Here is a 13,360-nt window from a genome sequence, read left to right as displayed (position 1 = left end):
AATTTTTTTTTGTTTTTTGCTTTTTGGTCCCTATTGGCATATGCCTCATCAATAGTGCTTTTCAAAAATATATATGGTTATTGCAATATCCCTGCGGAAACCACCCCTATCCTTGAAAATATACTGCAGAAACTACCCCCCCTAATAACACAAAACATTCCATGAATGTTCCTAGAATGTACACACAGGACATTGAAAACATTCCTGGAATGTCCCCAAATGCACACGAATGTCCCTGGAAAGTCCCAGGAAAGTGCTGTGTCAGCATTTTAAATATTCTTAGAATGTTCTGTTGGAACATTCCATGAATGTCTACGAATGTTCTTTGGACATTCACAGTCTATTTTTTAGACTGAATGTCTTGTTGGAACATTCCATGAATGTTCTTTGGACATTCACAGTATATTTTTAGACTGAATGTCTTGTTAGAACATTCCATGAATGTCTACGAACGTTCTTTGAACATTCACAGAATATTTTTTAGACATTCACTGAAATATATCGTCAGTAATGTGACAATACCTCCTATATGTTTTTTCATGAGGTTTGCAGGAGACGAAAAACATTTTTTAAGGTCACTTTCTGTTTTCGTACGTATTCTGACTTTTTTGTAGTAAATAGATAGTTATTTACTGCAAAACAAGTCAAAAAATATATGAGAACAGGAGGTGGCCGAAACAAGTTTTTAGTCTATCTTACAAATCTCTTGAAAAAAACAGATAGGAGGTATTGTCACATCACTGACGATATGTGGCCATACCAAATAATACATCCTTGATAAATATAAACATTTTTATTGCAAAAAATCTTTACATACATTTTTTAATGTAATTTACTGACATTCCTAAATATTATAAAAAAATGTGTCACATTTGCTTTGTAAACCTTTCTTTTGCTTTTCGTAGCCACATATTCTGTTTCCTTTCTGGTTTTTTGTAGACCACTTCTCTCAGCTGATTCTAAAAGAAAATAAAATAAAAGGTAATTTTTCTATCCTTTACAATTAACAATCAGAAGAAATATTATTTACAGGTAATAATACGCATAAATAATAATAATAAAAAAATAAATATTAAATAATATTTAAATAAATAATAAATAATATTTAATAAATAAAATAATAATAATGAACATTTTGTATTTTGACAACGACATCCGACGTGGAAGTAGAAACCTTAATAAAATTATTTTTTCAAGTAAATTGTGGCTTATTTCCTCATTAGAATAGTTAATTACAAAAAAGCCACAAAGAAATAGATTTTTCACAAACAAATAAGTATTTAGTATTCATTATATTTATTGTTTTTATTATTTACTTTAATGTCCTACTGGTACATTATTTGACAAATAATGACATTTCGAAGTCTGTTAAGTATGATATAACGCCCTTGGGCATTAAATTTAAATAACGACTTAGATATTGTCAAGTTGACAAATATCAACCTAAGTAAAACTATGGTTACCACAATTATGTTACTACTGTTACTGGTAAATGTACTTATTTAAAAACTAATCAATTCAAAATTCATTCAAATTTTTCGCATATAAAGAATAATTTAGTCAGACATTAAACGTTGAAGGCACCACAGGTATTATAATAATAACGCTTTCGGTGAACGTATATCCCTCAGGCCCTTGTTAAAAACACCATTGACCTCAAGCGTTATTATCCTTATAATACCCTTGGTACCTTAATAACTGTAACATAAGATTATACCTTAATTCTTGTTTTCTATTTCTGATGTTTTTATTTATTTACATTGAATATTAATCTGTTTTGTTGTATAATCTACTTCGCAATAATTATGTGATATATTTGACTTAAAATGAATTCAAAAATTTTTTGCAGTTGGGCAACAATGTCAACTTAGATCTCCGATGTAGATAATGAATTACAACAGTATCTATATTGTACAGACTGTATTATTAATTAGGTTATTTATTTATTTATTTATTGAAATATTCATCCACCAGGTATAAACCCATAAAGGTGTACATAAGAAAACTACATACATTGACTGAACACTTGATGACAAAATATAAAATAAAATAAAAGAATAACCAAAAATGTTTCTGTTGTTAATACACATACACAATAATAAACAAAGACCTTAATAAAGAAAAATAACATGGCATCAATTCGATAAGCTATTGCGTATTTCGCGTTTAAAGATGTTAAAACCAAGAAAAAAAAAATGCATATACCTGTGTGACATAAGCTATTGGAACAGCACAGTCTCTTAAACGAACAGATGAAAGTGAAGTTCTGTCAATATCTTTTTCTAAAAAGTGTTTTGAACATACTCCTCTATTAACAAATCTGATCTATACTTCATGTCTTCTTCGCAGGATCTTCTGGAAAGCTAAAAATACAAAATATGGTTAATGAACTCACAAAATATTATAAAACAGCTTAGAAATTGTTTATTAGTATAGTCGGTTCCCCAAACTCTGACACAACTAACTAGTGATTTTAGTAGGTAATTTTTTTTGTTTTTGGCCAATTTTGCCAAAATTACAGTAATTATTAACTATTTAGTTATTTTTTTTTTTTGCCAATTTTACCAAATTGGCAAAATTATTTACTAAAATCACTAGCCAGTTGTGTCTGAGACTCAGTAGTACTGAGACTGAGTTTAGCAAATCGACTATAATATTCTGTGTATTCATTAGTTGGTACTGCATATTATAGTGTGTGGTCTACCATCCTATTTATAAAGGCATACATTAGCAAAAACGCAAAAAGAATTACTTTAGTTTTACAAATCCTATTGTTATTATCTCTATTTACTATTTTAGTTAGGAATAAGCGAAGTTTGTGGCTTATTCACAATTATTATTAAAATAATAAATGGATATGACCAATTATTAACTTATAAAATAAAATAATAATTCTTCTGATTTATGCCTTTTATTCACTTTGTTATATCTAGGTTACTTAAAAGATTTTTTATGAATATGTAGTATTGTTAGGGTATTAATAGTATTAATTTATTTTCTGAAATACAGGGCATGCCTTCGTTTACATATTTGCATACTAACCTTTTAATAGGGCTTTTCATTCACAGTCATTTGTTTGGAGCTTCTGTCATAATTGAAACGTTATTCCTGCAGATTTTTTTATCTACATTTGTTTCTGCTACTCCAACTGCGTTAAAAACAGGACACCATTTTATTCACTATGTTAATAATACTATTAAAGCTATTATAAAAGTATCCGAATTAAAAAAATATTCTTAAAAAGCACAAATAATAGAAATAACGATCCACCCACGGCAAAGCAAGGTGGCCAAGATGAAGATGCCAAGATGGCCGAAGCGAGGTCGTTGGTTGGTCGTTTTTAGTCACGTGATGCCCTCTCAAGCGCCATGCACAAAAATATATGCACGGCGAATTTGAAAATGAACGCAAAAGAAATAAATATAAATGCCTCTCTTGGGTTTTGCATAAGTTATAAGTATTTTTTTTATTAACAAAATCGCATTCCAAATTGAATATTCGCGAACAATAATTTTTATTACATTTGTATGTTTATAATATTGTATTAATTGAACTTGGGAAACTCTTTAAATTTGACATATTATTGCACTGTAGGCCTAGTGTCACTTAGTTTGTCTGGTATGTTATAAGTAATGTTGTATCTGTTACACGTATGTATTATTTCGCAACTTAAAATATAGGAACATTGGTAGTATGTTCACAGAATGTCTTATGGTAACATTCCAGGAATAATTTAAACAGATGTTCACCGAATGTTCCCTAAATGTCCAGGACATTCAAATATTGATAGAACTTTGGTAGTACATTCCTGGAATGTTGTGTGTTGTTAGGGCCTATCCCTTGGCGAGCATGTTTTTACGATTTTCTCATTACCTATGCATTATTTTTAAACAAAACTTATACAAGGTTAAAGACCACTATTTACTCTAAAAATTAGGTCCTATTCATTTTTTTCGTATAAGCAACCGTTACCAGTGGCGCCGTAAACCTCATATATGCTTTGGCGGGCTCCAGTTTTTGTTTTTTTTTTCATCATCTGTTCATTTTATTGATAAAGTACTTATGTAAAATAAAACAACACAGTGTTACCTACAAATTATGACATATGCACATTTTACATTCTTTGCTCCTCAAAGCCACAGTGGGGGCCCAAAATCAATTTTTGCATATTTTCGCCACCTACACGCATTTTATTTCATTAATGCTACCTTAATAGCACAATGTTCACCCCTAAGTGGTCGCTAAGCAGTGGCGGATCCAAGGAGGGGTGATGGGGGCGATCACCCCCACCCCTCTCAAACCAAGTGATATTATATTTAAAGATTATAAAAATATTCATTTATTTTTATAGAAATACTTATATTATATTAATATTATTTTTATAAGAGTGACTTTTTATGCTTTAGCGACAGTGGCGGTTCCAGCATCGTTTAGAGGGGGTGCCAATTGTTTAAATTTCTATAAAAATAAATGAATATTTTTGTAATCTTTGAATATTATATCACTTGGTTTGAGAGGGGTGGGAGAGATGATCACCCCCATCACCCCTCTCTGGATCCGCCACTGCTTAGCGACCACCTAAGGGTAAATATTGTGCTATTAAGGTAGCATTATTTGCAATAAAATGCGTGTAGGTGGCGAAAATATGCAAAAATTGATTTTGGGCCACCACTGTGGCTTTGGGGCGCAAAGATTGTAAAATGTGCATAAGTCATAATTTATAGGTTAAACTGTGTTGTTTTATGTTACATAAGTTCTTTATAGGGGTAATTTCCGCAGGGATGTTGCAATAACCATATATATTTTTGAAAAGCACTATTGATGAATCATATGCCCATATGGATCAAAAAGCAAAAAACAAAAGAAAAATTTCAACCCCCCATTTTATTTATTTTTTTTTTGGCTGCAGGGTTGTACTAGGAAATCGCTTTTGGTGTTCATGCATGGGTAATAATAACTGCACAAAATGATATATAAAGCATATTAATAAAGGGCATTGTGTGTAAGGGATTCCAAGAAAATTACTTTATTTATTAATTATTCTTCTTCTTTTTTAGGTGGTTCCGGGGAAAAAATGGGGGTGCATTATACAAATTTATAAACAGCACCAGTACATTGGTAATCGCTGAAAGTCTTTTTATTCTAGCATAAACGGTTCAGATGGTATAAAAAGGGGTTTTTTTTAAATGTAACACCCTGTAATTAAAAAAAGGGCAATTGCCCTTAAGTGAAACCTATACCAAAAAATCAATCAATTATTTGTGAATAATTGCCGCAGGATTTCTTCTTAATTTCCGTTACAGTTAGGGAAAAATATATATTTTTTAAAAACATCTTTTTTAAAAACTTGTCAACTTTGGGGCGCCACCCCCGCTAAACGGTGGATGATAGACAGATGCTGCCGGGAAATAAATCGTACAAAATATAGTCCTCTGCATATTTCTGTAAAAGAAATTTTTTGTAAAAGGTACAGGAAGGTCTACGTTCCGCAAAAACCACAAATTACCCCCTTAAAAGGGGTGAAAAGGGGGTTCCGGGGCGAAATTTTTTCAGAAAAAGTTAGTCTTATAATACGCAACCCTTGATATACCAGAAAAAAAATTAAACCGGACTTGTGTCCATTTTGCAAGGTTCAACCTTTGTTTCCTACACTATTATAATTTGCCGAGTTTGCTCGTCTATATCTTAAAAACCCTCCATCAGATCGAGATCTGCCCGTAAGAACTTTTCATCAGGATGCTTCAAAGAGTATTTTTCCAAAGTATGAACTAAATCCACTGAGACCTAATTTCTATAAGGTTTGTGCGGGCTACTTTGTCGGACAAAGATCGACAATCTTTATTAATTAAATATACGTACTTTAAATTGAAAATTAAGAATTATTTTGTAATAACAAAACTATCGCGCTAGAGTGACATCTTGTGGCTGTCGGATTCTACGATTTTGTTATTACAAAATTCTTAATTTTCAATTTAAAGTACTAATATTTAATTAATAAAGAATATCGATATCTTGCCCGACAAATTTACAGCCGCGTTTCGACGTTTTTTCCGACAAAATTTCAATTCAAGTTTGTCTCAATTAAATAGTTTGCACTTATTTTGGGGACTTTTCTATCAAGACTGATGATGGAATTAGTATTCCGAAAACGTTCTGTTCTGTGTAGTAACTATTTTTAGAGACTTTTTAAATATACCTTTTACAAATGAATTTATTATTTTTTGTGATTTATGGTAAGCAGCCAGCTAGAGGAATTTATTTTTCTCGTGAATTTTTTATATTATGTAGGGTTTATTATGAACAATACAAGGTGCCATTTTAAAATTATGTATAATGTTTGCCAAATCCACTTCAACGTTAGTGTATCTTCCTACCACATTCAAATATCAAAAATATATGATAGATTGTCACAACTGAATATTAATAAGGGACCTGGACCCGATGGGGTTCCTCCTTTTCTTCTAAAAGAATGCAGCTTTATACTATCTAGACCACTTTATCATATTTTCAATGCCTCTCTCGATTCTGGTGATTTCCCCGACTTCTGGAAACAATCTTATGTAACTGTTATTTATAAATCAGGTGTTAAATCTGATATTAAGAACGATCGCCCCATATCTATTCTAAGCACTATCCCTAAAGTATTTGAAAGCATTATAACTGAATTTCTTACTTACGACTGCTCTAGTGTTATTACCAACTCACAGTTTGGGTTTTCTTCCCGTAAATCTGCTGAGCTAAGTCTACTCAGTTATACTGACTACCTATCTGAAGCCCTGGAGGAAGGCTTGCAGGTTGATTCAGTGTACACTGACTTCTCTAAAGCCTTTGATAAGATAAACCATAACCTTCTATTACATTAATTACGTTCTTATGGTATTGATGGTCTGGTATTTAGCTGGTTATGTAGTTATTTAGACAGTAGAACTCAAATGGTTAGAGTAAATCACTGTTATTCTAACATTTTTCCTGTAACTTCAGGTGTTCCTCAAGGTTCACACCTGGAACCGCTACTATTTAATCTATTCATTAATGATATTACCACTTGTTTTTCCCATACAAAAGCTCTCCTTTTCGCTGATGACCTTAAGTGCTTTACAATAATAAGATCTCATGATGATATTCTTAGACTACAATCAGATATTAATAAATTATCCCAGTGGTGCTTTCTTAATTGCATGGAATTAAATGTTGGTAAGTGTTATATTATGCGTTTCTGTAGGAATCACCATTTATTAACACATGACTATACTATTAACGATCAAGCATTGCAATCATGCACACAAATCAGAGACCTAGGCATAATATTAGACTCTTCACTCAGCTTTAAACACCACATTAGTACCGTTGCCCAAAAGTCTATGAAAATGCTTGGTTTCATTAAAAGAACATCTCGTGATTTCACAGATACAAATTCCATGAAAATTTTATATTGCTCACTTGTTAGATCTCATCTTGATTTTTGTTCCTCTGTGTGGTCTCCATATTATCTAGTTCATAAAAATAAACTTGATAGAGTTCAGCATACCTTTCTCAGATACGTAGCTTTTAAACAACATATATATCGTAGCTACACAGATATTGAATTATTATTGAATATTACTTCATTAGAAACCCGTAGAAAAGAAAAGATCTGACAATCTTATTCAACATTAATAATGGTAATAGTAGCTGTCCAGATCTTCTGTCAAAAATTGGTATTTTTGTACCTACTCGGTCAACAAGACAAACTCAAACTTTTCACATAAGCTTTCATAGGTATAATTACATATACTTACAACAATTTTTTACCACGAACACTTAGACTTGCGAATTCTCTAAATGACTTAAATATATTCTGCAATTCCTTGGATATACTTAAAAAACTATTTGTTGAACATACAATGTTAGTGATATAATTTCTATCAGCAATTTTTTAAGCTTAAACTTTGTTTTTTATATCGTAATGTTGTTTTTTTCCTTTAACTTATTAGCTTTGTTATCCAATACATATTATAATGTTTGTTCTTTGTGTTGACACTGTTTATGGTTTTGATTTTGTCTTTGTAATATTAATTTTTTTTTGTAATAATATTTTCTGAATTGGGCTTGCCCGTAAATAAATAAAAAAAAGGAGTTAAGTAAAAAACCAATATATTAACACTTAGGTTAGAAAAATGATGTCTGTATTTATGTTTAATTTACAAAATATACCATTATATAAAGCGTGATAGATTATTAATTATTTCAAAATTTTATGTAGTTAATGTCTTGACGAAAATTATACATAATTTCAAAACTGCACCTTGTATTATTCATATCAGACTAAACATAATCATATCCGTACCTACCTTTTATAAAAATGAACAACTACATTTTACATTATATTTTACAAAAAAAAAAAATCGTTTCATTTGTATTCTTTTTATTAGGTTTGTTCCAACCCTTCACATTACCGTTCTCGAATGGTTACGCGTATGCGCATGCGCAAAATTATGTTCAGCAACACATTTTTCTTTACTGCGCATACTCATAACAATCTGGTGATTTTTAGCAAAATCTGGCAACTTTTTAAGCAATTGTCTGGTGATTTTTAGTTTTTTGACCTGGCAACCTTGAGTCTAGTCAGTAATCAGTCATTTATCGTTGGGAGGCCATGTCAATAAAATTATTATTTGAAACACGCATTTTTACGTACCTATTCTGTTTTGAAAAATTATTTGTAAAATCGATTTACAAATATTTTTTCTTAATAAAATAGGTGTGTGGTTCTTTTTTGCCGTAACGGTTTGGAAAATAAAAAGTAATTTCGTAAAAAAACAAAAAATAAACTCTTAAAGAAACTTAACAAAACTTAATTTCTAAAAAAAACTTAACAAGATTAAATTCTAAAAACAACTTAAAAAACCTATTTAGGCACAAAATTTAATGGAGTAAAGGTTCAAATAATCCACTTTGAACATACGAACAATGGGTGAATATATCATACAAAGATTCTCTTGTATGTCTGAGTTGATCTGGCGTAATGTCAGCACAATATTGGACAATTTTCGCTCTTAACTCCATTAAATTTTGGGCACGTTCAAAATTGTGCCGATAAATCTTTGATTTAAGAAAGCCCCAAAAAAAGAAATCATTTGGGGAGAGGTCTGCTGATCTTGGAGGCCACTTGATTGTACCGTTTTTTGCAATTAACCGGTTTGGAAATGTCCTTTGGAGATCCTATTCGGTAACTGCCCTTGTATTATGACTGGGACATCCGTCATGCTGGTACCAAATATCTCCGAGATTCATATTCGGAAGTTGCTGAATTGCCGGAACGATTTGATTTTGTAGCAGTTCGAGGTATTTAGTGCCGTTGAGGTTGCCCTCAATAAAAAAGGGGCCTATTACATAATCACCCAAAATACCCGACCAAACATTAAGTTTTTGCGGGTATTGTGTTCGTACAGGAATGCTTAAATGTTTATTTTCTCGAGACCAATACCGAACAATCGATGAATTGTGTTTTCTGTGAAGAGAAAATGTCGACTCGTCAGTAAATAAAATGTTCTTTAAAAAATGTTGGTCAGCATTTTGCTTGTTCATCATCTCTTCACAGAATACCATTCGTCTAGTATTGTCCTTGGGAAAAAGTTCTTGGGTTGTTTGAACTTTATAGCATCGATATCCATTCCTTTTTAAAATACCTCGAACAGTACTTTGGCTTAAATTTACTTGTTCAGCAATTTCCCTGCTTGAACACGGTTGACTGGCTTCAACAGCACCACAAACATTAATTTCTTTATTTATACGTTGCAGTGGCGGCTCGTCAGAGGAGGCAAGGGAGGCTCAGCCTCCCCATACATTTTTTACATACTCTATACTGTTTTGTTTATCATGAATCGCGAAAACAACAATAATTACTCTCACTATTATACAACGTGTAAATTCCATATTATCACTAATTATCCATACGTACGGAGCATTAGCATTAGAACGCATGATCGCGTCTCGCGTCTCAGTTTTATTACATATTATTGTAGGCAGGACCCTGGGTTATCCCGAGATGCACGAACGGAGCCGAGAAGCCCAGCATTCTCCATTGCTAATGCTCCGTGCAGCGCAGCAGGCGTTTAAGAAGACCCGGTCTCCTAACAGTGGCATCTACGGCGCCATCACACGCTGCCCGGAGATATACCAAGGGAGGCAGAGTACCTTCTCAGCTCCGTTGGGTGGTTGGGTGCGTCTCGGAACAACGAATTTTAGGGTCCTGACTAAAAATAATGAAAAATCTAAAAGTGCGAATTTTGTTATGAAATTTGGTATGTGGGGTTATAATAATATTTGGAACAACTTGCTCAAATAACTTTTTCCGATATCTCTAACTCAAAGCAAAATATCGGTAATTTATCGTGTTTTTGAATTCGCAGTAGGTGTAGGCCGCGTTTAGAATTAAACAAATTCAGTTGAGTATCTTAAAAAATTTGAAGCTTCATTATGTATGGACTGCAAAACTTCAAATCTGTATTTATTTTGATATGCATAGGTATCTACTTACAAATGGATGGAATTGTTACCAAATAAACGACACAAACTTTGGTATTAAACTTTTACTATTAGACTAACTATTTTTAAAATGATAATATCATGAAATTATGAATTAGGATGATATTATGAAATGTAAATAAAAAATGGTCAAAAGATGGGGCCTTAAATTACATTTTTTGACGCATTTTTTTGCTAGTGCAAATTTGTCTAGATATTTTACAGTTAGGTATAGCCTCCCCTATTGTAAAAATCACGAGCCGCCACTGATACGTTGTTCACTCTTTTGACGAATAGGTGGTTCACCAAGATTGTTACACTTGTGGCAGTTTTGAATACATCCACATCTGCGAAATTTTTGAATTATTCTTTCGACTGTGCAAATCGAAGGAGCCGTCTTATTCGCAAAACGAACAACGAATAAATTATCTGCTATATCTCGAATCGAGTGACCTCCAAAATACCAAGCTAAAATTTGAAATTTTGCCTCAAGTTCATACATTTTTAATGCATTTACGAAATTACTTTATTTTCACGCTACGGACTTTTCAGCTAGTAACACTGCGAAGGGCAAAAGCAAGACTGACTAACCTGACTGACGACTAACTTAGTTAAAACCGCCCAAAAACCGCTTCCTCTAGACTTGCACGTCTAGACAAGCTCGTTCCTTTTCTAAGCAGTAAGACGTTTGGACAGTGTTGTCAATCGCATTTCTCTAGATATTTCTCTCAAACAAGGTATCACAAACCATACATACTCCTAGACGTTTTACGTAAATTGTCAAGGCCAAGACAGCAAATTAGTTACCATTCCAATCCAGAGATGTCGCTGTCAGTCAATTCTCTTGTCATATTTAACAACTGACAGTTGACAATTAAATTAATTTGTTATTTACTTTTTATTTTACAGTTTGTGGCTTAATTATTTTATTATAGTGGTGTTACGTTTTTAATTAGATTTAATCACAATTTTAATCAATTGTATTAACCTCCTCTCCGTTTTTATGAGTAGAATTTTTAGTTTACATTGATCATCCGGTGTTGTGTTTCTCCACATTTAAAAAAACAATATAATAGATCCTGAAATAGTTTATTCCAATAGACAAGTATGTCATCAACATTTCGGGCCTATATATTTTTGGAAGTTTGTAATAAGGTATTTAGTATTTATCTAAACAATCATCCTAGAAGATTCTTTCAAAAATTTTCGTTCAACTCGATATTACATCAGTGCTTTCACGTGACACATGGCAGTAGTGTTTAGCATTTTGAAAACAAATTGGAATATTTGAAGTTTTCAGTAAAACATTGAATTGTCTTTCTGTTGTTTTAATTTCCTGCGAAATTTCGTCAAAAATCCCGCAAAATTTATAATTTTAAATTCCCACGTAACTAAAATTTGTCAATTTAGTTCCCATTCCAATCAAGAGATGGCGTTAATTCGATCCAAAAGATTAACATGGTCGTGAAACGTCTATGAGTATGTATGGTTTGTGCAAGGTATAATGTTTAACCATAAAATATTTACAGTTTACACGAAAGACAGGAAATAACTACAAACCATTAAGCATTAAGTTTATTTTTGTTATTAGTCTGTTGTAGTAGATTGGTAGTTACACTGAAAAATATAGACAAATATCGAAATATCCGATTTATGCGAAGACATGAAGCAGATATAACTTTCAAAAAGATCCGCAAATCGAATTATTATAGATCGCTTGGCAACATTGACTTTGGGCGGCGCTATGGGCTATAATAGCACCTCCTCAAAGAAGACAGATAGGTAGTTGAACGATATTTTACACAATGTCTTTCAACATGGTATGGATTTCTGTGTGTCGAAGTTTTATATTGGTCCACTATGTTAAATGCAGTTCAACCGTACATGTGGTCAATGCAATGTTCCGAAACTTTCTCGCTGAAACTGTATAATAATATTAGATTTATAAATCTTAATTAATATTATACAGGGTGTTTCATTGGGAAAGTAACATACGTTAACTACAGAAAGAGGACACTTAGGCGGTCTCAAAAATACCATACTTAATGGGTCTTACTCCATTAATAACAAAGATACTGAGTGTTTTATCTATTTTGCCATTTTATTAATTGCTTCATAACTTTTTAACCACACTGTATATTTATTTTATGTTTGGCACACAAATATCGTTTAAGATGTACAATAAATAATTATTTATTTACAATTGTAAAAAATCCAGGTCCGGATTAAAAAAAAATTTCCAACCCAAAAACAACACCCTGTACATTAAATTTTTTTAAAATGGATTTTTCATTTGATAAGAGGATGAAAAACTAAATTTAGTGGTGTACTTTGAATTTTTGGCAAAATGATTTTTCTGGTCAAATTTTGAATTTAAATTCTGAAATTATGTGAATTTCGAGAGCTCTAAGTAGAAAAAAATTGAAATACAGCTTACAACTTGTCAACCGCACTGTATATTTATTTTATATTTAACACGCGAATATTCTGTTAGGTGTCCAATCAATTAAATAAATTACAAATAAAAAAATCCAGGTCCGGATTAAAAAATATTGTATAAATGTTCCGACCCAAAAAAACACCCTGTATATTAATTTTTTTTAAAATGGGTTTTGCATTTGAAAAGAGGATGAAAAACTAAATTTAATGGTATACTTTTAATTTTCGGCAAAATAATTTTTCTGGTAAAATTGTGAATTTGAATTCTGAAATTATGTGAATTGCGAAACACAAAGTAAAAAAAATTAAAATATGATTTAATTTTAATTAATACCATTATTTAATCTAAATTGGTAAAATATTAACATTTTGACACATAACAGTAATTTTTGATGGTGGTAATTTTGAATAAGTA

The 13,360-nt window shown here is 31.7% G+C and overlaps 1 protein-coding gene and 1 long non-coding RNA gene across 2 annotated transcripts in view; both read right to left on the bottom strand.

Annotated features, from left to right (window-relative positions):
• Nucleotides 1–13,360, bottom strand: part of LOC114346228 (protein glass-like) — an 898,758-nt gene that overhangs the window by 762,841 nt on the left and 122,557 nt on the right. The gene's annotated exons all lie outside the window — the stretch shown is intronic.
• LOC114331178 (uncharacterized) lies at nt 779–3,412 on the bottom strand. The gene is made up of 3 exons (XR_007698293.1): nt 3,043–3,412; nt 2,206–2,363; nt 779–959 (listed from the first exon to the last, which is right to left on the bottom strand). It is a non-coding gene; the product is annotated as an uncharacterized LOC114331178 (long non-coding RNA).

Source organism: Diabrotica virgifera, chromosome 5 (genome assembly GCF_917563875.1).
Source record: "Diabrotica virgifera virgifera chromosome 5, PGI_DIABVI_V3a".
Classification (NCBI taxonomy): domain Eukaryota; kingdom Metazoa; phylum Arthropoda; class Insecta; order Coleoptera; family Chrysomelidae; genus Diabrotica; species Diabrotica virgifera.
This window is presented reverse-complemented; position numbering and strand designations above follow the sequence as displayed.